The sequence below is a fragment of the Ranitomeya variabilis genome, chromosome 2 (assembly GCF_051348905.1).
Source record: "Ranitomeya variabilis isolate aRanVar5 chromosome 2, aRanVar5.hap1, whole genome shotgun sequence".
NCBI lineage: Eukaryota > Metazoa > Chordata > Amphibia > Anura > Dendrobatidae > Ranitomeya > Ranitomeya variabilis.
The window spans coordinates 272,510,164-272,537,981 of record NC_135233.1 but is presented as its reverse complement, the minus strand read 5'-3'; the positions used below and the strand labels follow the sequence as shown (position 1 = coordinate 272,537,981).

The 27,818-nt window shown below is 44.5% G+C and overlaps 1 long non-coding RNA gene across 1 annotated transcript in view; it reads left to right on the top strand.

Moving 5' to 3' along the window:
• LOC143805496 (uncharacterized) overlaps positions 1-26,602 on the top strand; it is a 77,385-nt gene extending 50,783 nt beyond the window's left edge. The window contains exon 3 of the long non-coding RNA XR_013221260.1: positions 25,671-26,602. This is a non-coding gene — a long non-coding RNA (uncharacterized LOC143805496). The remainder of the gene's footprint in view (positions 1-25,670) is intronic.
• Positions 26,603-27,818: the final 1,216 nt, after the last annotated feature.

Genomic DNA, 27,818 nt, shown 5'->3' with positions numbered 1-27,818 from the left:
TAAAGATAAGCAGAAAAGTACTAACGGATTTGTGTGCTTATTCCTGAGCAACTCCTCCTAACAGGTATAAGAAGCACTAATTATCTAAAGTGTGGACTAGACTTTAATATGAGCTAATGTGGCCTACAGAAATGTAAAGTGGTGTAACTGGTGTGTTTGGTGAACTTTATTATTTATTTATTTTTTGGGGGCTGAACTGACAACAGATAGAGCTGCAGTCACACGGAGACCGTGCAGACAGACGTAAACGGCGCTACAAGGCCCAAAAACCCTCCTCTACTTTATCCTATGTAGTGTTTTTCCACAAATTAGCTGGAGACGGGTGGAAAGACACTAATAGGATTTTTTTGAATAAATTAGCAGCAGACTACACTATTTGGAAAAAAAAGAAAATTGATTTGGCGGTATGACGCAGTGAAAAACCCTGAGCTGGAGACAACCAGGCTATAGCTGCTCACAGATTACAGGGCGAGCTGCAGTCACACGGAGACCGTGCAGACAGCCGTAAACGGCGCTGCAAGGCCCAAAAACCCTCCTCTACTTTATCCTATGTAGTGTTTTTCCACAAATTAGCTGGAGACGGGTGGAAAGACACTAATAGGATTTTTTTAAATTAATTAGCAGCAGACTACACTACTTTGAAAAAAAAGAAAATTGATTTGGCGGTATGACGCAGTGAAAAACCCTGAGCTGGAGACAACCAGGCTACAGCTGCTCACAGATTACAGGGCGAGCTGCAGTCACACGGAGACCGTGCAGACAGCCGTAAACGGCGCTGCAAGGCCCAAAAACCCTCCTCTACTTTATCCTATGTAGTGTTTTTCCACAAATTAGCTGGAGACGGGTGGAAAGACACTAATAGGATTTTTTTAAATTAATTAGCAGCAGACTACACTACTTTGAAAAAAAAGAAAATTGATTTGGCGGTATGACGCAGTGAAAAACCCTGAGCTGGAGACAACCAGGCTACAGCTGCTCACAGATTACAGGGCGAGCTGCAGTCACACGGAGACCGTGCAGACAGCCGTAAACGGCGCTGCAAGGCCCAAAAACCCTCCTCTACTTTATCCTATGTAGTGTTTTTCCACAAATTAGCTGGAGACGGGTGGAAAGACACTAATAGGATTTTTTTGAATTAATTAGCAGCAGACTACACTACTTTGAAAAAAAAGAAAATTGATTTGGCGGTATGACGCAGTGAAAAACCCTGAGCTGGAGACAACCAGGCTACAGCTGCTCACAGATTACAGGGCGAGCTGCAGTCACACGGAGACCGTGCAGACAGCCGTAAACGGCGCTGCAAGGCCCAAAAACCCTCCTCTACTTTATCCTATGTAGTGTTTTTCCACAAATTAGCTGGAGACGGGTGGAAAGACACTAATAGGATTTTTTTGAATAAATTAGCAGCAGACTACACTACTTGGGAAAAAAAAAAAAAAAAGGAACAGTATGAGGCAATGAACCACCCTCCCTGAACTGAATACAACCAACTATGGATGGCCTATGTGGCTGCACTCAGACTGGAGACTGGGCTGCACTCACACACACACACACACAGACCCTGCAGATCGCTGTGAAAACAGCGCTACAAGGCAAAAGCAAGGTGAATAGTAGGTGAACACAGCGGTTGCTAAATTAGCCTTTGGAAAGCACAAAGAAGCAAATCGCTATCTCTAAACTGTCCCTCAGTCAGCAAACAGCGTCCTGTCACTAACTGAATTCACAGCAGAGTGATCGCAAAATGGCACCAGCGACTTTTAAACTGCATCATGACATCATTACACCAGCCAATCACAGCCTTGCCAGTAGTTTCATGCCCTCCATGCTAAACAGGATGTGCCCACACTTGGAATCAATCTCATTGGCTGAATTTCTGCTTTTTGAATCTTAGAACTTCCGATTCCGGTATCCGATACGCGGCAAGTATCGGAATCCCGGTATCGGAATTCCGATACCGCAAGTATCGGCCGATACCCGATACTTGCGGTATCGGAATGCTCAACACTAATTGTAATTTATTATGGCCCTCTACTTTTCACACCTTTTGCTAAAAATATTTTTATTTTACTTTTTACCTTTTATTTTATTTTTTTGCTTTTAACCCCTTAACCTGCCAAGCCAAATTTCACCCTCAAGACCAGGACAAATTTTCCAATTTTTCAATTCTGACCTGAGTCGCTTTATGTGATGATAGCTCTGGAACGCTTCAACGGATCCCACTGATTCTGAGAAACGTTTTTCATGATATACTGTACTTCATGTTGTGTTGGTAACACTTGTTCGATATGACTTGCGTTTATTTGTTAAAAATAGCTGAAATATAATTTTTAATTCTGATGCCCTGAAACCAGAGAGTTATGTCATGCAAAATAGCTAATATAATAACATTTACCACATGTCTACATTACATCAGCATCATTTTTTAACATAATTTTTCTTAGGAAGTTAGAAGGAAGTTAGAAGGGTGAAAATTTAATCAGCAATTTCTAAATTTTCCAACAAAATTTGTATTTTTTTTGTAGTGACCACATCACATTTGAAGTGACTTTGTGGGACCTATATGACAGAGAATACTAAACTGTGACACCATTCTAAAAACTGCACCCTTCAAGGTCCTCAAAACCACATTGAAGAAGTGTATTAACAATTCATGTGCTTCACAGGAATTAATGCCCCATTTTTTCATTTTTTCAAAGATAACAGGTCAAAATTGACACCAAAATTTGTTGTGCTATTTTTTCTGACTACGCCAAAACCCCACTTCTGAACCCCAGTGTGCCTAAACCACATTAAGTGTCTACATGTTTGGCATTACTATAGCAATGAGAGTCCATTTAAATTATGGGTGCATGTCTCCAGAGCCATGAGCTGGGCATAATGTACTGGTCACTACAACGTACTATATTATACTAGGGACTACAAAGGCAGTTTGCAATTTTCAATCAGCAACATACATTGCTGTTTGTTTCTGGAAAACAACAATGGAGTAAAAATTGCCACTACACATGTAGATAAATTCCCAAGGGGGTATAATTTCCAAAATGGGGTCAATTTAAGGTGGATTCTGCTCTTCTAGCATTTAGGGGCTCTATATATGGAGTCTGCAAACTGTTGGAGGAAAATCAGAGCTCCAAGAAGCAAACAGCGCTCTGCCCCTCCCGCCCTATGGCTAAGCAGTACTGTAGAGCCACATGGGGTATTTCCACATTCAGCAGAAATTGTGAGACACATTTTTGTACAATTTCTACCCATTTCTTGAGTGAAAATGTAAAATTTTGGTGGTAAAAACATAGTTATTTTTTCACTGCCCAATGGTATAAAATTTTGTGACACATTCGTGGTGTCAATATGATCACTGCACCCCTAGATGAATTCATTGAGAGTTGTAGTTTGTTAAATGTGGTCACTTATGGAAGGTTCTGCTGTTCTGGCACATCATGGGCTCTCCCAGTGGGTCATGGCACCTGCAAACCATGAGGCTATGTGCACACTTTGCCGATTTTTTACTGCGGATCCGCAGCGGATTTGACCGCTGCGAATCCGCAGCAGTTTCCTATGAGTTTACAGTACAATGTAAACCTATGGGAAACAAAAAACGCTGTGCACATGCTGCAGAAAAAGCCGCGTGGAAACGCTGCAGATTACATTCCGCAGCATGTCACTTCTTTTCTGCGGATTTTCACCTGCTCCAATAGGAAAATGCAGATGAAAATCCGCATAAGAAACTGCAGTAAAAACCGTGATAAATCCGCAGTAAAAACCACAACGGGTTTTCACTGCGGATTTTGGAATTCCGCTGCGGAAAAATCCGCAGTGGAATCCGCAAAGTGTGCACATAGCCTTACAGTAAAATCTGGCGCTCCTTGCCTTCTGAGCTTTGCATTGTGCCTGAAATATATTTCCCGATTATATGTAGGGTATTTGCGCACTCAGGAAAAAATGGACCTCAGTTTGTTGTAAAACAAATTCCAATTAACCCTTGCAAAAATTAAAAATTTTGGGCTAAAACAACATTTTAGCAGTAAAAAAGTAATCATTCTCTCTTCACCGCCAAATGGTATAAAATTCTGTGAGGCACATGCAGTGTCAATATAATCACTGCACCCCTAAATTAATCCATTGGGGGGCATATTTTGTAAAATGAGGAGGGTTTCTGCTGTTCTGGAACCTCAGGAGCTCTGCCAATGTGACACGGCACCCGCAAACCATTTCAGCAAAATCTGAACTTCAATATGGGGCATCTTCCCTTCTTAGCTTTGCACTGTGCTTCAAAAGTAGTTTTAGACCACATATGGGGTATAGTGTGTACTCAGAAGAAATTGCACAGCAACTGCTGTTTAAGCACATCAGGGGTTCTCCAAACGCGATATGACACCCGTAGACCATTCCATAATAGTCTGCATTACAAAACATCAGTCCTTCCTTTCTGAGCCCTGCCGTGTGCCTAAATGGTAGTACCCCCCGACCTGTGTACTCAGCAGAAATAGCAAAATAAATTGTATGGTGCAATTTTATTTTCACAGCCCAAAGTTATAAACTTTTGTCAAGATAAATTCTTTGTTTGGTATTGTTTTGAGAATGGAGTCCCTTGTGTGGGGTTTTGACTATTTAGGAACATCAGGGGCTCTCCAAATGCCACATCGCGTTCAAAAATGTCACATGCCGTTCAAAAAGTCAAATGGAGCTCCTTCCCTTCTGTAGTTTTCCCCCACATATAGAGTATCGCAGAACACAGGAGAAATTGCACTGCAAATTGTATAGTGCATTTTCTCCTGCTACCTTTGTGAAAATAAAAAAATGGGGTTAAAATAACATTTTTTGTAGGAAAAATTTGACTTTTTATTTTCACAGCTCAACTTTATAAACTTTTGTGAAGCACCTGGGGTCCAAGGTGCTCACCGCACATATAGATACATTCCTTGAGGGGTCTATTTTCCAAAATGGGGTCACTTGTCGGGGTGGGCTGTTTAGGCATATCAGGGGCTCTCCAAATGCGACTTGGCATCCAGTATTGATTGCAGACAATTTTGCAGTCAAAAAGTCAAACGGTGTTCCTTCCCTTCCAAGCCTTGCCGTTTGCCCAAACAATAGTTTCCCCCCATATATGGTTATCGGCGTCCTCAGGAGAAATTACACAGCAAATTTTGGTGTCCATTTTCTCCTGTTACCCTTGTGAAAATAAAGAAATTTGGGTCTAAAGTAAAAGTTTTGTGAAAAAAGTTAAATGTTCATTTTTTCCTTGCACGAATTGCAGGGATTACCTAACAAACAGGCAATTCCTGTATGTGTTGCAGCTAGTGTTGAGCATTCCGATACTGCAAGTATCGGGTATCGGCCGATATTTGCTGTATCGGAATTCCGATACCGAGATCCGATACTTTTGTGGTATCGGGAATCGGAATCGGAAGTTCCCAGTGTATGGTTCCCAGGGTCTGAAGGAGAGGAAACTCTCCTTCAGGCCCTGGGATCCATATTACTGTGTAAAATAAAGAATTAAAATAAAAAATATTGATATACTCACCTCTCCGGAGGCCCCTGGACATCACCGCTGGTAACCGGCAGCCTTCTTTGCTTAAAATGAGCGCGTTCAGCACCTTCCATGACGTCACGGCTTCTGATTGGTCGCGTGCCGCTCATGTGACCGCCACGCGACCAATCACAAGCCGTGACGTACTTATCAGGTCCTAAATTCCTAATTCTATGAATTTAGGACCTGAGAATTACGTCACGGCTTGTGATTGGTCGCGTGGCGGTCACATGGGCGGCCGCGACCAATCACAAGCTGTGACATCATCTAAGGCCCTGAACGCGCTCATTCTTAGGAAGGAAGGCTGCCGGAAAGAAGCCGAGGGTGAGTATATTCCTATTAGGTATATACTCACCCTCGGACGCGCCCTGCTTCTTTCCGGCAGCCTTCCTTCTTAAGAATGAGCGCGTTCAGGGCCTTAGATGACGTCACGGCTTGTGATTGGTCGCGGCCGCCCATGTGACCGCTCACGCGACCAATCACAAGCCGTGACATAATTCTCAGGTCCTAAATTCCTAGAATTAGGAATTTAGGTCCTGAGAATTACGTCACGGCTTGTGATTGGTCGCGTAACAGTCACATGAGCGGCATGCGACCAATCAGAAGCCGTGACATCATGGAAGGTGCTGAACGCGCTCATTTTAAGCAAAGAAGGCTGCCGGTTACCAGCGGTGATGTCCAGGGGCCTCCGGAGAGGTGAGTATATCAATATTTTTTATTTTAATTCTTTATTTTACACATTAATATGGATCCCAGGGCCTGAAGGAGAGTTTCCTCTCCTTCAGACCCTGGGAACCATCAGGATACCTTCCAATAATTGAGTCCCATTGACTTGTATTGGTATCGGGTATCGGTATCGGATTAGATCCGATACTTTGCCGGTATCGGCCGATACTTTCCGATACCGATACTTTCAAGTATCGGACGGTATCGCTCAACACTAGTTGCAGCTGTTGAACAGTCACAAGGCATGCAGCCGTGGTGACTCACACATAGTATTTGAGCACACTGTAGATACCGTTAGCACCCGAGCTTGCTAGGATAACACCTTATCTGAGCACGTTCGCTCAACACTGACAACCCATTTTTCACTAATCAATGTATAGAATTTATCACAATTTCTGTGTTTTTGTTTGTCCACTTGTTTTTTTTGAGCACTGACCATCTGGGAAGTTTCCTAGCCATGGACCCACAATGTAAATCTTTTCCTCAGCAAGTTGCCTGTTTGTTAGGCAATCCCTGTTATGAACTGGTGGCCTAGGAGCAGCGTGGACGAGCTCTGGAGTAGGTGGCCTCTATACTGACCGCAGACCCTGAACTTAACACCGCAACTAGAAGTAGCCGTGGGATGTTCCTGTCACTCCCTAGACACCTCGTCACAGCCGGAGGACTAATTACCCCTAAAGAAAGAAACAGGAAAACTATCTTGCCTCAGAGAAAATTCCAAAAGGAAAGACAGCCCCCCAGAAATATTGACTGTGAGAGGAGAGGGAAATTACAAATGCAGACTGAAAACAGAATTTAGCAAAGGAGGCCACGCTACCTAGAAAGAAAAGACAGGGCAGAGTACTGTGCGGTCAGTATTAAAATACTACAAAAATCCACCACAGAGAATACAAAAATCTCCACACCTAACTAAAGGCATGGAGGGTAACTCTGCAACTCCAGAGCTTCCAGGTAGGCTGAATAAATCCTTACACAGACAAAGCTGGACAAGAAAAAACATAGCAATTCACTGAACTATAAAGTCCACTGCATGTGGACTGAAAAAACAAAGCCAGGACTTATCTTTGATGATTTGGACAATCCAGCAGGAGAAACCAAGCAGAGATGTGAATTCTCCTGAAAACAGTGGACAACTGGCACTCACCAAAGGGTGAGGCCAGACTAAATAGCCCCGTCCAAAGTGGTCGCACCTGATGACTGCTGTGAAGGACAAACAACAGCACTACCACTTATAACCACAGGAGGGAGCCCAAGAGCAGAACCCACAACAGAATTTACAACAGTACCCCCCCTTGAGGAGGGGTCACCGAACCCTCACCAGAGCCTCCAGGCCGAGCCAAATGGAAGGCACGAACCAAATCGCCAGCATGAACATCGGAGGCAACAACCGAATAATTATCCTCCTGGCCATAACCCTTCCATTTGACAAGATACTGAAGCCTCCGTCTTGAAAAACGAGAATCCAAGATCTTCTCCACAACATACTCCAACTCCCCATCAATCAGCACCGGGGCAGGAGGATCAACAGAGGGAACCACGGGCACCACATATTTCCGCAAAAAAGATCTATGAAAAACATTATGGATGGAAAAAGAGGCTGGAAGGGCCAAACGAAAAGACACTGGATTGATAATCTCAGAAATCCTATAAGGACCAATAAACCGAGGTTTGAACTTCGGGGAAGAAACCTTCATAGGAACATGACGGGAAGACAACCAGATCAAATCCCCAACCCGAAGCCGGGAACCCACACGCCGACGACGGTTGGCAAAACGCTGAGCCTCCTCCTGAGACAACACCAAATTGTCCACAACATGACAATCAGAAGACTCAACCTGCCCTGAAGAAAAATGTGGATGAAACCCAGAATTACAAAAGAAGGGTGAAACCAAGGTAGCAGAACTAGCCCGATTATTAAGGGCAAACTCGGCCAATGGCAAGAAAGCCACCCAATCATCCTGATCAGCAGACACAAAGCATCTCAAATAAGTCTCCAAAGTTCGCTCGGTTTGACCATTTGTCTGAGGATGAAATGCGGAAGAAAAAGACAAATCAATGCCCAGCTTAGCACAAAAGGACTGCCAAAACCTAGAAACAAACTGGGAACCTCTATCGGACACAATATTCTCCGGAATGCCATGCAAACGAACCACATGCTTAAAAAACAATGGAACCAACTCAGAAGAGGAAGGCAATTTAGGCAAAGGTACCAAATGAATCATCTTAGAAAACCGGTCACAGACCACCCAGATAACCGACATCCTCTGGGAAACAGGAAGATCTGAAATAAAATCCATAGAAATATGCGTCCAAGGCCTCTCAGGGACCGGCAAAGGCAAAAGCAACCCACTCGCACGGGAGCAGCAAGGTTTAGCCCGCGCACAAGTCCCACAGGACAGCACAAAAGAACGCACATCCCGTGACAAAGAAGGCCACCAAAAGGACCTACTAACCAAATCTCTGGTACCAAAAATCCCAGGATGGCCAGCCAACACAGAACAGTGAACCTCAGAAATCACTTTACTAGTCCATCTGTCAGGAACAAACAGTTTCCCCGCTGGACAGCGATCAGGTTTATCAGCCTGAAACTCCTGAAGAGCCCGTCGCAAATCAGGGGAGATAGCGGAAAGAATCACCCCCTCCTTCAGAATACCAACCGGCTCAAGAACCCCAGGGGAATCAGGCAAAAAACTCCTAGAGAGGGCATCAGCCTTAACATTCTTAGAACCCGGAAGATACGAGACAACAAAATCAAAATGAGAGAAAAACAGGGACCATCGAGCCTGTCTAGGATTCAGCCGTTTGGCAGACTCGAGGTACATAAGGTTCTTATGATCGGTCAAGACCACAATACAGTGCTTGGCCCCCTCAAGCCAATGTCGCCACTCCTCAAATGCCCACTTCATAGCCAACAACTCACGATTACCGACATCATAATTGCGTTCCGCAGGCGAGAACATCCAAGAGAAGAAGGCACACGGTTTCATCGAGGAACCATCAGAATTCCTCTGAGACAAAACGGCCCCTGCCCCAATTTCAGAAGCGTCAACCTCAACCTGAAAAGGAAGAGAAACATCTGGCTGACGCAACACAGGGGCAGAAGTAAATTGGCGCTTAAGCTCCTGAAAGGCAGAAACAGCCTCAGAGGACCAATTCGTTACATCAGCGCCCTTCCTCGTCAAATCGGTCAGGGGTTTAACCACACTAGAGAAGTTGGCAATGAAACGGCGATAAAAATTAGCAAAGCCCAAAAATTTCTGAAGCCTCTTCACGGATGTGGGCTGGATCCAATCATGAATGGCCTGAACCTTAACCGGATCCATTTCTATAGATGATGGAGAAAAAATGAAGCCCATAAAAGAAACCTTCTGTACTCCAAAGAGGCACTTAGACCCCTTCACAAACAAGGAATTATCACGAAGGACCTGAAATACCATCCTGACTTGTTTCACATGAGACTCCCAATCATCTGAAAAAATCAAAATATCATCCAAATATACAATCATGAATTTATCAAGATAATTCCGAAAAATATCATGCATGAAGGACTGAAACACAGATGGGGCATTAGAGAGTCCAAATGGCATCACAAGATATTCAAAATAGCCCTCGGGCGTATTAAATGCAGTTTTCCATTCGTCACCCTGCTTAATACGAACAAGATTATATGCCCCTCGAAGGTCAATCTTAGTAAACCAACTAGCCCTCTTAATCCTGGCAAACAAATCAGAAAGCAAAGGCAAAGGGTATTGGAATTTGATCGTGATCTTATTCAAGAGGCGATAATCAATACAGGGTCTCAAGGAGCCATCCTTCTTGGCAACAAAAAAAAAACCTGCTCCCAATGGAGAAGAAGATGGCCGAATATGTCCCTTCTCCAAAGACTCCTTAACATAACTCCGCATGGCGGCATGTTCAGGCACAGACAGGTTGAAAAGTCGGCCCTTAGGGAACTTACAGCCTGGAATCAAGTCAGTAGCACAATCACAGTCCCTATGCGGTGGAAGGGAACTGGACTTGGGCTCATCGAAAACATCCTGGAAATCTGACAGATACTCAGGAATTTCAGAAGAGTGGGAGGAGGAAATTGACATCAGAGGAACGTCATCATGAACCCCCTGACAACCCCAACTAGTCACAGACATAGATTTCCAATCCAACACCGGATTATGTACCTGTAACCATGGAAACCCCAGCACAATAGCATCATGCAAATTATGCAACACCAGGAAACGACAATCTTCCTGATGGGTTGGCGCCATGCACATGGTTAACTGTGTCCAAAACTGAGGTTTATTTTTAGCCAATGGTGTAGCATCAATGCCCCTCAAAGGGATAGGACTCTGGAAAGGCTGCAAGAGAAAACCACAACGTCTGGCAAATTCTAAGTCCATTAAATTTAAAGCAGCGCCTGAATCCACAAATGCCATGACAGAAAATGACGATAATGAGCAGATCAGGGTCACAGATAACAGAAATTTAGGTTGTACAGTACTGATGGTAATGGAATTAGCGATTCTCTTGGCACGCTTAGGGCAATCAGAAATAACATGAGCAGAATCGCCGCAGTAAAAGCACAACCTATTCTGACGTCTGAATCCTTGGTGTTCAGCTCGAGACACAATCCTATCACACTGCATTGGCTCAGGACTCCGCTCGGAAGACAACGCCATAGTGTGCACAACTCTGCGCTCACGCAAGCGCCGATCAATTTGAATGGCCAGAGACATAGAATGACTCAGACCTGCAGGCGTGGGGAACCCCACCATAACATCTTTAACAGATTCAGAAAGACCCTTTCTGAAAATTGCCGCCAAAGCATCCTCATTCCATTTAGTAAGCACAGACCATTTTCTAAATTTCTGGCAATACGATTCTGCCGCTTCTTGACCCTGACACAGGGCCAACAAGGTTTTTTCAGCATGATCCACAGAATTAGGTTCATCATACAATAACCCAAGCGCCTGAAAAAAGGTGTCTACATTAAGCAAGGCCGGATTCCCAGACTCCAGGGAAAATGCCCAATCCTGAGGGTCACCACGCAACAGAGATATGACAATTTATACCTGCTGGATGGGATCACCAGAGGAACGGGGCTTCAGAGCAAAAAACAGTTTACAATTATTTTTAAAGCTCAGAAATTTGGACCTGTCCCCAAAAAACAGATCAGGGGTAGGAATTCTAGGCTCCAAAACAGGAGTCTGCACGATATAATCAGAAATACCCTGCACTCTAGCAGCAAGTTGATCCACACGAGAAGCAAGTCCCTGAACATCCATATCAGCGCTTAACTCTTGAGCCACCCAGAGGTAAAGAGGGAAAAAAAAACCCACAGAGTACAGAAAAAAAAAATGGCTCAGCACTTTCTTTCCCTTCTTTTGAGAGGCGGTTAACTCATTGGTGGCCAGTTGTACTGTTATTAACTGGTGGCCTAGGAGCAGCATGGACGAGCTCTGGAGTAGGTGGCCTCTATACTGACCGCAGACCCTGAACTTAACACCGCAACTAGAAGTAGCCGTGGGATGTTCCTGTCACTCCCTAGACACCTCGTCACAGCCGGAGGACTAATTACCCCTAAAGAAAGAAACAGGAAAACTATCTTGCCTCGAGAAAATTCCAAAAGGAAAGACAGCCCCCCACAAATATTGACTGTGAGAGGAGAGGGAAATTACAAACGCAGACTGAAAACAGAATTTAGCAAAGGAGGCCACGCTACCTAGAAAGAAAAGACAGGGCAGAGTACTGTGCGGTCAGTATTAAAATACTACAAAAATCCACCACAGAGAATACAAAAATCTCCACACCTAACTAAAGGCATGGAGGGTAACTCTGCAACTCCAGAGCTTCCAGCTAGGCTGAATAAATCCTTACACAGACAAAGCTGGACAAGAAAAAACATAGCAATTCACTGAACTATAAAGTCCACCGCATGTGGACTGAAAAAACAAAGCCAGGACTTATCTTTGATGATTTGGACAATCCAGCAGGAGAAACCAAGCAGAAATGTGAATTCTCCAGAAAACAATGGACAACTGGCACTCACCAAAGGGTGAGGCCAGACTAAATAGCCCCGTCCAAAGTGGTCGCACCTGATGACTGCTGTGAAGGACAAACAACAGCACTACCACTTATAACCACAGGAGGGAGCCCAAGAGCAGAACCCACAACAGAATTCACAACAAATACCTGCATGTGTTGTGGCTGTCGAACAGCTGCTAGTCATGCAGCCATGGCAATTCAAACATAGTATTCGAGCATGCCGAAGATGCTTTGTTAGCACCCGAGTGTGCTCAGATAACACCTTAACACTAATTGTCATCAGTCAGGACTTGGCCTGGATGCTGCTATGCAGCATTCTAGGGGAAATTACAAATGTCTTGAAAAATAAGGGATGACACTAAATATTGAGTCTTTGTATAAATTTGATATATATGTCAATAGAAGTGTAAAAACTTGCAAAAGGCTCATTTGTACTTTAGTAACGACGGAAACATCTGACTGAAAGATGTTAATACTCTGAAGCATGAAACTGTGAAAACCAAAATTTGTGTCTCAAAACTTTTGGCCACGGCTGCAGAATATCGAAAGTGAAGTGTGTACTCTCACATAGTCAAAGGTTATCTCAATGTAACAACCAGGAATGGGACCACACCACAATGGCAAAATTGTGTTTCCTTGACTATGGATAACCATGCAAAGAACTGCTTCAACCACAGGATGTGTTTTCAAATCAACAATAAGACCAGAAACTAGAATCAGATGTAAAACCCAGGGCAAAGCAAAACATGTTGGAGCACAACCAAAGAAGATTCATTAAGGCTGATTTATTGATCCTGATGTATTTTTTCATTATTTTACTCACTTAAAGCGCCATTAATTCCACAGCGCTTTACAGACTTCATTGTGACTTTCCCGATTGGGGTTTACAATCTAAATTCCCTTTCAGTATGTATTTGGTGTGTGGACAGAAACAAGAGAACCAGGAGGAAACATACGCAAACATGGGGGGAACATAGAAACTCCTTGGTGGAATTTAAAGCCCGGCACTGCAAGGCTACAGTGCTTACCACTGAGCCACAGTGTTGTATTGGCTCCTTTACGCTTTAGGTGGCTTATTCATTCAGACTTACATCACACACAAGCACGTTACAACAGTCTTGATGATGAAGAAGGTGCCAAATTCATCAAGTAGCGCATGCCACTTAATTAATTTGGCACCTTCCCAAAACGTCATGCTATTCTGTGCGCTGTGACAAAAATGCTACTTTAGTCAGGGAATAGAGTAGTACTTCTGGCATATAAAAACAGCGGTTTTGATGAACTTGGCAGGTAGGCGTGGCCACACCTCATCTTGCCCCTGTTTTGCCAAATCTGATACAAACTGTCCATCATTTTGATGAACCACAAAGAGCCATCGAAAAGAGCCATCAAAAAGTAAAAAATAAAATACTTACCTTACCACTAACCTCTTCTGCATCTCGGCTCCTCACCATCCCCCATCTGGTCCTCGTCATATGTTCTTACTGTTGCAGTGAAATCCTGGACCTCTTCACGCTATGTCGGGAACTGCGGCTCTGATGAGGCCATGGACGGTTCTACTCACGCATGCAATTAAGGTCAAGACGTCACGATGTGCCTTCTAGCCGTGATTATCATATTTTACATGGCGTTTTCCTGCCAAACATCAGGATTTGCAGCTGAATGTTCTACTGCAAATCCTGAAAGTGAGCAATTACCTTAAGTTGCAGTATTTTGCCTATTCACAGAATAAGTGACTGTGTGTGTTGTGTGTCTAGTGACGGAGAATGGTCAACTTGTTCCAAACACACATTAAAATTAGCATGTTCTACATGTTAAAAAACAGCTTTTATGTTAAGCATATTCCTTTAAAAAAATGTCCTACTTGCTTTAGCAGATTAGTAGCAGCAGATGACCATGTATGTAGTTGCCCAAGCAGTCTACTGGAAGGAACCTTTTGCTCCTCCAAATTGTGATTTACTCCATTGCCACCAACAGGAGCAGATCCATCAGCATCATGGGTCAGTGACTCAACAGATCAGAGAGCAGCAATAACATTAATGGACTTTACCGTAGCATAGTCTATCAGTGTCTGATCAGTGAAGGTTCCGCCACTAAGATGCTGACTTATAAACAAATCAAAAGACATCTGCAAATAAGATGGGACAATGTGAAGCTTTCTCCATGTTGATCTTTGTGAACAGTATCCTCCATTACCTCTCACTTGGCCCACAAAAGCATGCAGCATTTGACATATTGCCATGTTTGTGTTTTTATTCCGTGCATTTTTTTTGATTCATCATCTTATAAATCACAAGAGGCAGGACTGGGCCTTTTGCACAGAACACATCTGTTTTTGTGAAGGTTTGAGAACTGAATGTATTTTTGTGTATGTGTAGACCGTCCATGAGAACATGTATTTATGTTCATGATCCGCTGTATGGGTCTAGTGATGACAAGACTCTTTCATGCTGTGAATCTGTGAGATATCTGTTTGTTTGCAAGAGCTCTGCCCCACATCTTGCTGACAGGGATGGCCAGGGCAGGAGAAAGCTGCTGACAAAGAAGAAGAAGCGATCAGTGTTTGACTGGATGTGAAGCATCAGTATGATGTATATGCTGGGGGCTCCTCGTGTGGACCCGGTGCCTGATGCGCAGCAATTTTTAGATGTCACAGTCCAAACTTTCCATTATAGGTGGTAATCATTATGGTTTTGCTACATACATTAAGGATTGTACCGAAATGCAGTAGAGATTGACATTGAACCTGTCCCCTCTGCTTCCTAGGTGGTCAGCAATACCGTAAATGTGAGGGGCAATAAAAATAGGATCTTCAAAACTATACTTACGGGCTGATTAAATTGAACTATAAGACATTTTGTATCGGAATCTTAATGACATTATTTATGCATTGCTCAGAGTACTTGCAGCGCCATCTAAGGGGATGGTGTGGAGGCCTCAGTCTGGGCACAGCTGGGTGGTCTGTGCCCTTAATTACAGGCTGGTTGTGACATCAACGTTAATAAGCAGGAAGCTGGAGATGGCTTGAGAAAGAAATAATTGCAGTGTGTAGCAATGTAATTACAAGGTGTGCTGGCTCTCCCATTAAATATTCTGTACTGCCACTGTAACCTTTGTGCCATCAATGAGAGTCTGGCAGGGATCTAGAGGTGAAAGGAAGATTTAGCTGCATCAGTTGATGTGAATTAATGTCTTTCCCTTAAACAAAGTACTTTGTCTAATACACACAAAGGCGCACACACAGACACACATCCAGACACACACACAGACACACATACATCCAGACACACGCGCACACACATACATCCAGACACACACGCGCACACACACGCGCACACACACACAGACGCACATACATCCAGACACACACGCGCACACACATACATCCAGACACACACACGCACACACACACAGACACACATACATCCAGACACACGCGCACACACACACACCAGACACACATACATCCAGACACACACGCGCACACACACACAGACACACATACATCCAGACACACACGCGCACACACATACATCCAGACATACAGATACATACATACCGACACACACACAGACACACATACATCCAGACATACAGACACATACATCCAGACACAGAGACACACATATATCTAGACATACAGACACACATACATTCAGACACACACGCGTACACACACATACATACAGACATACAGACACATACATCCAGACACACACAGACACACATATATCCAGACATACAGACACACATACATCCAGACACACGCGCGTACACACAAATGCATCCAGACAGACACACACATCCAGACATACACGCACACATACATCCAGACACACACACACAGACACGCATACATCCAGACACACATGCGCACACGCACACATACATACAGACGCACACAAACACAAACAAGTGTGCACACACACAGAGACACAAAAACATGCGCAAACACATCCAGACATACACAGACACACAAACAAGCACGTGTACACAGATTTACAGACATTCAGACACACAAAAAGATATGCTCACAGACACAAATATCCAGACATACACAGACAGACATTCCCACACACAGAGACATACAACACACACACACACACACACACACACACACACACACATACAGTATACACACCTACAGTGGGGAATGTAAGTATTTGATACACAGAAGATTATGCAAGTTCTCCCACCTACAAAGAATGGGGACGTCTGTAATTTTTATCGTATGTACACTTCAACTGTGAAAGACAGAATCTCAAAAAACAAAAACAGAAAATCACATTGTATGATTTTTACATAATTAATTTGCATTTTATTGCATGAATTAAGTATTTGATAAAACAGAAAAATAGAACTTTAACTCCTTCCCGCCGCCACCCTTTTTCGTTTTTGCGTTTTCGTTTTTTGCTCCCCTCCTTCCCAGAGCCATAACTTTTTTATTTTTCCGTCAATATGGCCATGTGAGGGATTATATTTTGTGGGACGAGATGTACTTTTGAACGACACCATTGGTTTTACCATGTCTTGTACTAGAAAACGGGAAAAAAAAATCCAAGTGCGGTGAAATTGCAAAAAAAGTGCAATCCCACACTTGTTTTTTGATTGGCTTTTTTGCTAGCTTCACTAAATGCTAAAACTGACCTGATATTATGATTCTCCAGGTCATTACGAGTTCATAGACACCAAACATGTCTAGGTTATTTTTTATCTAAGTGGTGAAAAAAATGCAAAGCTTTGCTAAAAAAAAAAAAAATGTGCCATTTTCCGATACCCATAGAGTCTCCATTTTTCCTGATCTGGGGTCGGGTGAGGGCTTATTTTTTGGGTGCTGAGCTGACGTTTAATACCACTTTCGTGCACATACGTTCTTTTGCATTTTAATGCAATGTCACGGCGACCAAAAAAAATGTAATTCTGGCATTTCTAATTTTTTTCTCGCTACGCCGTTTAGCGATCAGGTTAATGTTTTTTTTATTGATAGATCGGGGGCGATTCTGAATGTGGCGATACCAAATATGTGTAGGTTTGATTTTTTTTTTATTGTTTTATTTTGGATGGGACGAAAGGGGGGTGATTTAAACTTTTACATATTTTTTATTTTTTTCATATTTTTAAAAACATATTTTTTTTACTTTTGCCATGCTTCAATAGCCTCCATGGGAGGCTAGAAGCTGGCATAGCCTGATCGGCTCTGCTACATAGCAGCAATAATCACATCGCTGCTATGTAGCTGAAATGCAGGCTTGCTATGAGCGCCGACCACAGGGGGCGCTCACAGCAGGCTGGCATCAGTAACCATAGAGGTCTCAAGGACCTCTATGGTTACCATCCTGATGCATCGCCGACCCCCGATCATGTGATAGGGGTCGGCGATGTGCTCATTTCCGGCCGCACGGCCGGAAGCGCCGGTTAAATGCCGCTGTCAGCATTTGACAGTGGCATTTAACAGGTTAATAGTGGCGGGTGAATCGCGATTTCACCCGCCGCTATTGCGCGCACATGTCAGCTGTACAAAACAGCTGACATGTCGCGACTTTGATGTGGGCTCACCGCTGGAGCCCACATCAAAGCAGGGGACCCGACATGCGCTGTACTAGTACGGGGCATGTCGGGAAGGGGTTAATATTTGGTACAAAATCCTTTGGTTACAGTCACAGAGGTCAGATGTTTCCTGTAGTACTTGACCAAGTTTGCACACACTGCAGCAGAGATTTTGGCCCACTCTTCCATACAGATCTTCTCCAGATCTTTCAGGTTTCGGGGCTGTCAACATTGACTTTCAGCTTCATCCAAAGATTTTCTATTGGGTTCAGGTCTGGAGACTGGCTAGGCCACGCCAGGACCTTGAAATGCTTCTTACGGTGCCACTCCTGAACGAAAATGTTCGGCATTCGTACTAGACAGTCACTGAAGTCTAGTGCATTGTACAGAAGACTTTCTGCTGAAGTCCACTTCATTGTGATCGAGTTGTGCCGATGGTGTGATAGAAATATATATATCATGTAGATCTCACTTGCATGTATACTCCTCTATAATCAAATATATACTCTTATACTCACAGCTAATATATACATTATAATCAATGGTTTAAAATGGCTGACAAACTGATATAAGCCAGACAGACTGTATGGGGTTTTTCCATCTTAAAAACAGGAACTCGGGTCAGATGTCTGAAATAATGCCTAGAATATAGCTGAATCTTGCTGAAACGGCAGACCAACAGTGTCACATGTCTCAACTTTGTCCTAGACACAGAACTCAAGTTTAGTTGCTTAATCCTCTGTCATATGAGCATTAATCACCATATTCCATATATGTTTAGATAACCAATGACAGAGGAGCTAGACAATATGGTAATTAACTAACCACCCCTGACAACCCCTAACCACTCCTTTCTATGTGAAAATATAAAACTATGTATGTACAATAAAGTTGCAGTATTGATGGAATGTTGTTCTGTCACAGTTGTGTACAGTCCATTCTTGATGAGCGCTCAAAATACTCAGTCTAATTGGGAGCGGCCGCAGCACACACAGAGGGATAAATTTATCCAACCCTAATATTTCCATAACAAATGGCCCCCAACAGCGAGGCACGGATGAAACGCACACGTGGACCCACTACTGACCGGAGATACGGAAGTTGTAGCCGTGGCCCTGGCACAGGGGCAGGAGACTGCGCAGCTCCATAAGTAAGGTAAGAAAATGTTATCATCTTACCTGAAAGTCCCCTGTGCCCAGTCCTTGTCTATGCCTCTTGCCAGTCAGGTGTGGTCATCAATTCCCAGGTAGTGTAAAAAATCCGTAGCCATGAATCCACCCTGGGAGGTGTCTGCTGTGGACCGTGTATGTGTTTGTGTAAAATCCGAGAGAGGAAGGAAAAAGTGACTTTTGTTTGTGGTTGCTGGGAAACAGACCGCAGGAGGTCAAATCGCTCGATAAGTTATTGCAGGATTCCCGTGCATAGGAGGAACAGGTAGAGTTCCGGGGCAGGTAGTCCCATGTTCCAGGCACGGGTAGTGATAACTTAGAGGGGCTACTGCAGATTCCCGTAGCCGGCGGCCAGTCAGGACGTCCGGACCGGGGTGGTAGATTTCCCGCTTGTTGTGCTTCTCAGGCACTCAGGCAGCCCGGGCGCAGGTGCGTCCAGTGCGATTGGCAGTAGTCTGTTCCCAGCGCAAGCTGCATGTGTCACAGAATTTAAAAGGGCATCTCTCGGATTGTCTATCTGTTTTTGTTTGTGTCATGTACTGTTGCTTCTTTAAGAAGCATGAAATAGTGAAAAGAAAGTTTTGGTTTTTTTTTTCCTTCTTTCATGAACTTCCTCTTTTTTCAGCTGAAGCAGAGATGCATTGTAAATCACACTGTCACATCTGTTTTTTTTTTACTGACTGTTTTCAGCTGCAATGCTGGCTATGTGTAGCTTTTTGTGAAGAAGTTAAATTTAAATTGTATCTATCATTTTTGATGTGACATACATGTTTTCAGATATGTGATTTTAGTGACATTTGATATTATTGCAATAGCATACAGCAGCATATAAAAAGAGAAAGTGTGTCTCTGACTGCATTTGAGCGCAGAGATTCTAAAAGAAAAAAAAAGGAGAAGAGAAAAGCCGTTTTCATTTTTAATTTTTTTTTACTCTCTTAAAGGGTCTTTTTCTTTTTGCGGCATTTTAAAATTTTTAATTAAGTTTTCCTCAATCTTCAATCTCTTTACCTTTTTATTTTTTATTTATTTATTTATTTTTGGAAAAAGTTTTTTTTTCTTTCCTTTTGTATCAAAGTTTTGAGTTTTTGGTTGTGAACTAAGTTTTTGACGGTTTTTCTTATCGTTTTGGGTTTTTCTTAGAGTTTTATATACTCATTTTTAGAAGTTTTTTCTTTTTCTTAGTACTGTTTTTTTCATTTTTGTATGTTTTTCATTTTTTGCTTTTGCCATGGGGAATAGAGTGGCCGAGCAACAGGAAAGTCTTTTTACTTCCTGATGAGAAAACAGCCCCTAGATAGTGGCAGGACACGAAGGTGTTAAGTATGTGAAGATTTTGAAAGGTATAAAGTACGTGAAATTCATTAGAATGGCAGACTTCAAGCTGCGGAGTGGCATGACGTAGAAAGGAAAATAAGGGAAGTTAGCTGATGTTAGATTGCTGAATACTAATACATGGTATGAAGTGGCAGCAGAGCTTACATCGTTTAGGTGGTACAGAAAGTTATGTGAGCAAACCAGGAAGTGATTTTTGTGGGTATGAGACGGGAGAATCTGCGCAGTCTGCTTTTAGCAGAATCCATGGTATAGGTAGTTATTTTTGCACAGTATGTGGCGCGCCCCGTCTCTCCCTACAGGGAGAAGGCATAATTGCTCCTCTCTATTATTCTTGTTGTTCTCCTCTATCCTCTTTTTTCCTCTGTCAGTCTTTTCTCTCCGCATTCTCTCTCTACTTTCCTCTCCTCTTCCTCCACATTTTTTTCTCTTCTCTCTCTTCCCCTCTCTATCTCTCTCCTCCACACCCTCCATCTTCTCCTCCCTCTCCCTCCCTTCCACACCTCCCATCTTCTCCTCCCTCTTGTCCACATTCTCTCTCCCCTCCTACTATTCCTTTGTCTCACTCATCAACCCCTCCTCCTTCTTCTTCCTCTTTTTTCCTCTTCTTTGCCGGCTGGGCCAACGCCCAATTCAAACAATATGGTGCTTACAGCACAAGGTTTCCCTCTATGTCCCTGGCACAAACCAGACATTGCCATTTGTGATATCGGGGAAAGAAGGTGAAAGCCCCCCCCTACAGTGGGCAGCCCCAGACACATCAGGTAGCAGACAGCTCAGCCCTGGGTGCAGAGGGGGGAGGAATGATATCAGAACGAGCTCACTGACAGATCCTCCGTTACCTCATTTCACAGTCAACAATATTGTAACCCTTAAGGTTTTACATGAACTTTGATATCACAATGTATTGATAATGTACAACTTCAGCACCGGTCAGAGCTGCCTACATTCACACCAACATAGAACTATAAGTCTAATCCATCATAGTTTCAGCAAGGGGGGAGACATCCTCACATAAAAAAAAAGCAACTTCTAAGTCCAAAATCAGTCAGTGTACGACCCCAGTACAAGCTATCACAACTATTCCTCTGATGAAGATGAAGAGGGAACATCACATGCTGTCCAGTACTAGAAAAGAAACCCACAGGCACCAAGAATGCAAGGGCAGATAGAGGCACCACCATTACACTATGTGCACTGCACTTCAAGTCAGATGACAATCTTCCAGACCCAGGGATGCATCCCATGCCATTTTACCGAAGAAAGTGGCAGAAGCAGTAAACATATGAAGCCACCTGATATGAAGCCACCTGGAATGATCTCTGGGCCATGAATGAAAATAGAAGCAGGTGATGCACTCTGGCCAATCATGAAGGAACAATTCAAACTTCCAGCAGAATCAGACATACACGCTTGGGAGTCAGGGCCACAGCTAATTGAACAGCTCAGAGAGTGAGCCATGACATGAGCCAAGATAAGATAGAGTCTGTAAAGAAGTTTCATTGCAGAGTAATGCAAGTATTCCAAGACTTGGGCCTCACCATTCATGACCAGATACACAGGCCTTTGTGCATGGACTGAGACAGCCAATCAGGAAACCACTGATAGTGGCTAGGCCTGAGAACAGGTCAATAGCAGTGGACTGACCCAGCAAAATGTTTTATGTGCGCCTAGGAGACTGTTTATTGCTAATTGTTGCCAAAACTGCCACCATTATAGCACCACAAAGAGCACGAAGAAGGAAACGGGTGCCGTGCTGCTGAGAACACCAGAAGGGGAGCCAGAGGTGAAGACGCTGCAAAGTGCCGATCAACACACAGGAAGAACCGCTGCAGACTCCAGAGAGAAGACACCAACCTCAATAAGGTTAGCAAAGGGGAGAAGCTATGTCAGACCAGGGGTAAGAAGTGACGGCAGATGCAGCCGCAGCCCCTGTAATGCCCCAAGACCTTGGGTTGGATGCAGCCGCCGGTCTCATGGCACCCCCGGGCCTCGCCACGAATGCACCTGCAGGCCCCATCTTACCACCGCAGCTTCAATCAGCAGGCCGGACCCCGCTGCCGCTGCAGTACCCATCATGCCGTAGTCCATAGTAGCCAAAGGGATTGAGTCCCAACCAGGGGTGCAGAAGACAGCCCCTCTCATGGTGACCACTGACCTGGAAGCCCAACCACCCTACAAAGACAGAAGAAGTGCCAAGTGTTACATCTGTGGCAAGTTTGGCCATTTCCAGAACCAGTGCAAAGCACCCACGCCCCCGAAGAGACTGGACCCATGCAATCCAAGAGTTGGTCCAGAGAAACAGGTCAAGGAGGAAGTGCAGAAAGCAGTGAAGTACCCCGTCCATAGGACAGAGGCAAGCAAGCCAGGCCCGCAAGACACTATGCTCCTGACATGTAAAACTTCATCTGCAAAACCACTACCTCAAATTACCCTTAAAATGGATGGCGTTGTCAGATCCAAAGTGGTGCAGCCAGAAGTGTGATGACACCTGTGGAACTCACTGATCCCACCTGCCTATCAGAATCCTCTGTGTCTCGCATGAGCATTGATGGTCAAGTCAGACATTCTCAGCTTACAAAGCCACTGAGCGTGTGCACTCAGCCAGGACACTCTATCCTGTCCCAGTTTGTGGTGTAAAGGACCTGCCACTCAACCTGCTGGGAGCGAACCTACTGCAGAAGCTGAAGGCAACCACAGTTTTCCAGGAAGATGGGACAGTGACACTTTCTTCATCCCTGACCCGAGAAGAGTCATGCTGGCGGCCCTACAAGAACATTAAACAATCGATGAGGCCTACCCAAGGAGGTACTGGATGTAGTACCAGAAAGTCTATGGTCTAAGGGTCCCCAGCACATGAGAAAACCTCAAGTTGCCCCAGTACGGGTGTCACTCAAGCCATGTACCCCGTACCCTCGTAAGGCCCAGGCCAAGCCTAGAGTCAAGCTGCCTCTGACCAACTGAAGGTCTACCTGGAAATAGGAATCATTGTTCCTGGCACATCGCCTTGCAATACCCTGCTTTTCCCCGTCAAGAAAAAGACTGTAAAAGGAGAGCAAGCCAAGGTCAGAATGGTATATGACCTGAGAGCTGTGAATGACGCCACAGTGTTTGAAACTGCAATTATGCCGAATCCGCACACTCTGCTCTCAAATGTGCCTGCCACAGCAAAAGTGTTCACAGTGAACAACCTGGCTAATGTTTTCTCCAGTGTTCCCCTTCATCCGGAAGACCACAGTGGAGAAGATGGTTTCTCCAACAACTCCGAAGGTGCTACAGGCCTTCCTTGGTCTAGTTTCGTATTGCAGAGCCTGGATCCCTGATGCTTCCGTCCTAATGCAGCCTCTGTGTGAATACGTCAGCGTGACCCCGTTCCTCCAGACAGATGTGGCCTTCAGTTCGTTCAAGAAGTTAAAAGGCTCTGTAGTCTCAGCGCCAGCACTAGGCCTATCTGACTACAAGAAGCCATTCCATCTCTACTTGATGAGAAGAGAAGGCCTTGCTACTGGAGTCCTGACGCAGCTTCAGGGGGGAAAGCAGAGACTTTCGGACTACTTTTCAGCTTGCCTGGATCCAGTTGCAAGGGAAGCCTCTTCCTCCCGCATGAGAGCAGCAGTTGCAGCACATGCCCTCCTGGACAGGTCTACTGACATCAGTGGAAAAAACCATTGGAAATCCTGGCTCTGCATGACATCTCAGCAATCCTCAACCAAACCCAGCTAAAACATCTCTCCACCGCCAGGCATCTTCGCCTCCAGTGCTCTCTACTCCTGCCCAACAATGTCACCATCTCCAGATGCACAGTCCTCAACCCGTCCACTCTACTCCCACTCCCAAGGGGGGATACAGATATGGACCCTCAGATAAAAAGTCTGCATGGGATCTGAATTTGCTCCGGACGGATGACCATGATTGCTTCAGCATCATGCAACAGGAAACAGCAGGACTACCCAAGGTGGCAGACGAGCCACTGACCAACCCAGAGTTGATCCTCTATGTGGATGGCTCCAGATTTGCAGATGATGAAGGAAGATTCCACACGGGATGTGCAGTGACCAGCAATCAAGAGATCCTGTGGTCCAGAAGTCTGCCGCCCAGTCTGTCAGCCCAGGAAGCAGAACTGATAGCGCTGATGAAGGCCTACCAGATGGCAGAAGACAAGACTGAGAAAATGTATACCGATTCGAGGTACTCGCATGGCATAGCACACGACTTCGGACCCATCTGGGCTGTAAGGGACTTCATCACAGCAAGTGGAACAACCGTGAAGCATCATGGAGCCATTATGGACCTGCTGAACACACTTCAACTTCCAAAAGTGGTGACAATACTAAAAGTCAAAGCGCATGGAAAACTAAACACAGTAGGGGCACGAGGCAACAACATGGCGGATATGGCAGCCAAAGAAGCAGTCAAGGGAAGACAATATGGAAAAGTGGGAGAGGTCGTAGAGCCGGACAGCTACTACATGACGACTGAAGACAAGAAACCTGACCAAATGACGTCCTGGGATCTGCTCAAAAAAGCTGCAAGAGCAAGCCCCAAAGGACAAGAAGGAATGCTGGATGCAGAAAAGAGCAGCACATGAAGAAGGAAGGGTATACTAAATGGACTACAAACCCGGTTTACCCCGAAGCATGTACCCTATGGTGGTCCAGTGGGCACATGGGCCCACACACAGATTAAAGACACAGATGAATGTTCCGATTGGTGCTTACTGGTTTGCTCCAGAAATCTCCACCCTAACAGCCAAGTTCATAAACAGCTGTCTGACCTGTGGCAAATGCAACCCTGGAAGAATGAAGAAAGTTCCCACACATCGTCTTGCCAGACCACTGTACCCCCTTCCAGAGGATCCAGATAGACCACATCCAAATTCCGCCAAGTGAAGGATTCGAATATGCCCTTGTGGTCGTGGACATGTTCTCAGGATGACAGCCAGAAGCTTTCCCAGTGAAGAACCAGTCAGCAAGGACTACTGCAAAAAAGCTACTCTCAGAGACGAGATATGCAGCTATGGGGTCCCAGAAGTGATAGAGAGTGACCAGGGACCCGCATTCACAGCAAATCTCACACGAGAGATCTAGTCAGCAGTAGGGTCAGACTTAGGCCTACACACTCCCAATCACACTACTCAGTGTTAGGCACACTCCCAGAGGCCCAGAAAAGCTGTTACCATATGAAATTTTGTTTGTGTCCAGTCCCAGGTTAGGGGTATCCTTTCCCTCGGCAGCTGACTATGTAATATGATACTTTGTCTGCTTATGTAATTGAACTCACCAAGAAACTTGCTAACATCCATTCTCGAGTTTTTTTTTCTTCATTGCCAGATCCAGATTCAGTGTCCGGTATGCACTCCTAGAAGTCAGGAGACTGGGAGTTGGTGGAAAAAAAAAGTTTGTAAGGAGAACACCACTCGATCCCAGATTTGATGGTCCTGTTCAAGTGCTGCTGATGACACCAAACTCTGCGAAACTGGAGGGAAGACCCGCTTGGATCCACTCATCGCATGGCAAGAAAGCTCCCCTACCAGAAGATGACACCCAAGCCAGAATGATGTTGCGGCCTGACCGAATAGATGACCTATCTGATAAAGACTACACATCGCTCACTACACATGCTATTGACTAAGAGACTGATTGCAACGAACCCCCTTTAGGGACAGATCTCCTGACCGCCCATTTGCGAAAAGTCTGTACGGAGTGGGGCACAGGCGTTAGGCTTGTGTCAGTTCGCCGACAGCACAAAAGAGTTGCAGCGCTTTGGGACAGGAGGCTAGGATTAGGGCAAGTGATATCTAAGGGGGGCTTGTGATAGAAATATATATATCATGTAGATCTCACTTGCATGTATACTCCTCTATAATCAAATATATACTCTTATACTCACAGCTAATATATACATTATAATCAATGGTTTAAAATGGCTGACAAACTGATATAAGCCAGACAGACTGTATGGGGTTTTTCCATCTTAAAAACAGGAACTCGGGTCAGATGTCTGAAATAATGCCTAGAATATAGCTGAATCTTGCTGAAACGGCAGACCAACAGTGTCACATGTCTCAACTTTGTCCTAGACACAGAACTCAAGTTTAGTTGCTTAATCCTCTGTCATATGAGCATTAATCACCATATTCCATATATGTTTAGATAACCAATGACAGAGGAGCTAGACAATATGGTAATTAACTAACCACCCCTGACAACCCCTAACCACTCCTTTCTATGTGAAAATATAAAACTATGTATGTACAATAAAGTTGCAGTATTGATGGAATGTTGTTCTGTCACAGTTGTGTACAGTCCATTCTTGAAGAGCGCTCAAAATACTCAGTCTAATTGGGAGCGGCCGCAGCACACACAGAGGGATAAATTTATCCAACCCTAATATTTCCATAACAATGGTATCCATGGTGACCCCGGACCGAAAGATGGCCTCGGGATCACCCAGTTACAGTTGCTTGTAAGATCCTGCTCAGAGCACAAACTGAAACGCCTCTTCCCTACCAGTAAGATGCTGATCTAATGCCCTGCAATGCAAAAGCATTGCAAAGTGCAAAGTGTTAGATCAACAATCATATAATGGATAGTTGATGTCCTATCCTGGCACAAGGCAAGAAAAATAAAAATAAAGTTTTTAAAAGTTGCAAAAATTTTTTAAAAAGTCAAAAAATAAAGAACAACAAAATGAAAAAAATTAGCAATAAATAAATATATATGTATGTAAAAATAAAATAAAAAGTACACAAATTTGGTATGGTCACTAGTAGGGTTGAGCGACTTTCATTTTTTTAAGATCGAGTAGGGTTTTGGGAAACCCGATTTTGTCCAGAGTCGAGTCGAGTGCAGTCGGCCGATTATCGCTAAAAGTCGGGGATCGACCGAAACACGAAACCCAATGCAAGTCAATGGGGAAGCATAGTCGGCAGTGAGTGGAGGCCAGGAAAACACCTACAGTGCCCATTTTAATGCCAAAAACATCCATTCTTGTTTCTGAAGCTTGCCAATCTTAATTAACTGTATAATAATAGTTGGGCATAGGGAATTGGGGGAAAGTTGTGGGGGGAGTAGGGCTGGCTCAAGTTTTTCGTGGGCCCAGGAAATGCGGACTACGTCACGGCGGTGTTGCAGGGAAAGGTAAGTATTTAAAAGTTGCAAGTGCTGTGATCCTGAGCAAGCAGGGGGGGGCCCACTCGTTCGCATTGCCACTGGCACAGGGCCCCTCAAAGTACGGCGGTGTGTTTGCATGGCGGGGGCGCCTCCCACCAGCAGCGACACTTTTGCGTACTCTGAGGGGCCCTGTGCCAGTGACGTCGCCAACGAGTATGCCCCCCCACCTGATGAAGGAACCTGCACTTTCATCTGCACCTTCCTCTTTGTCCCTGTGTAAGGTGGTATAACATGCGGGAAGGGGAACCTTACTTTCAGCAGGGTCAGATTCTGGCTGTGTAGAGTACAAGGGGAATGTAGTGGTCT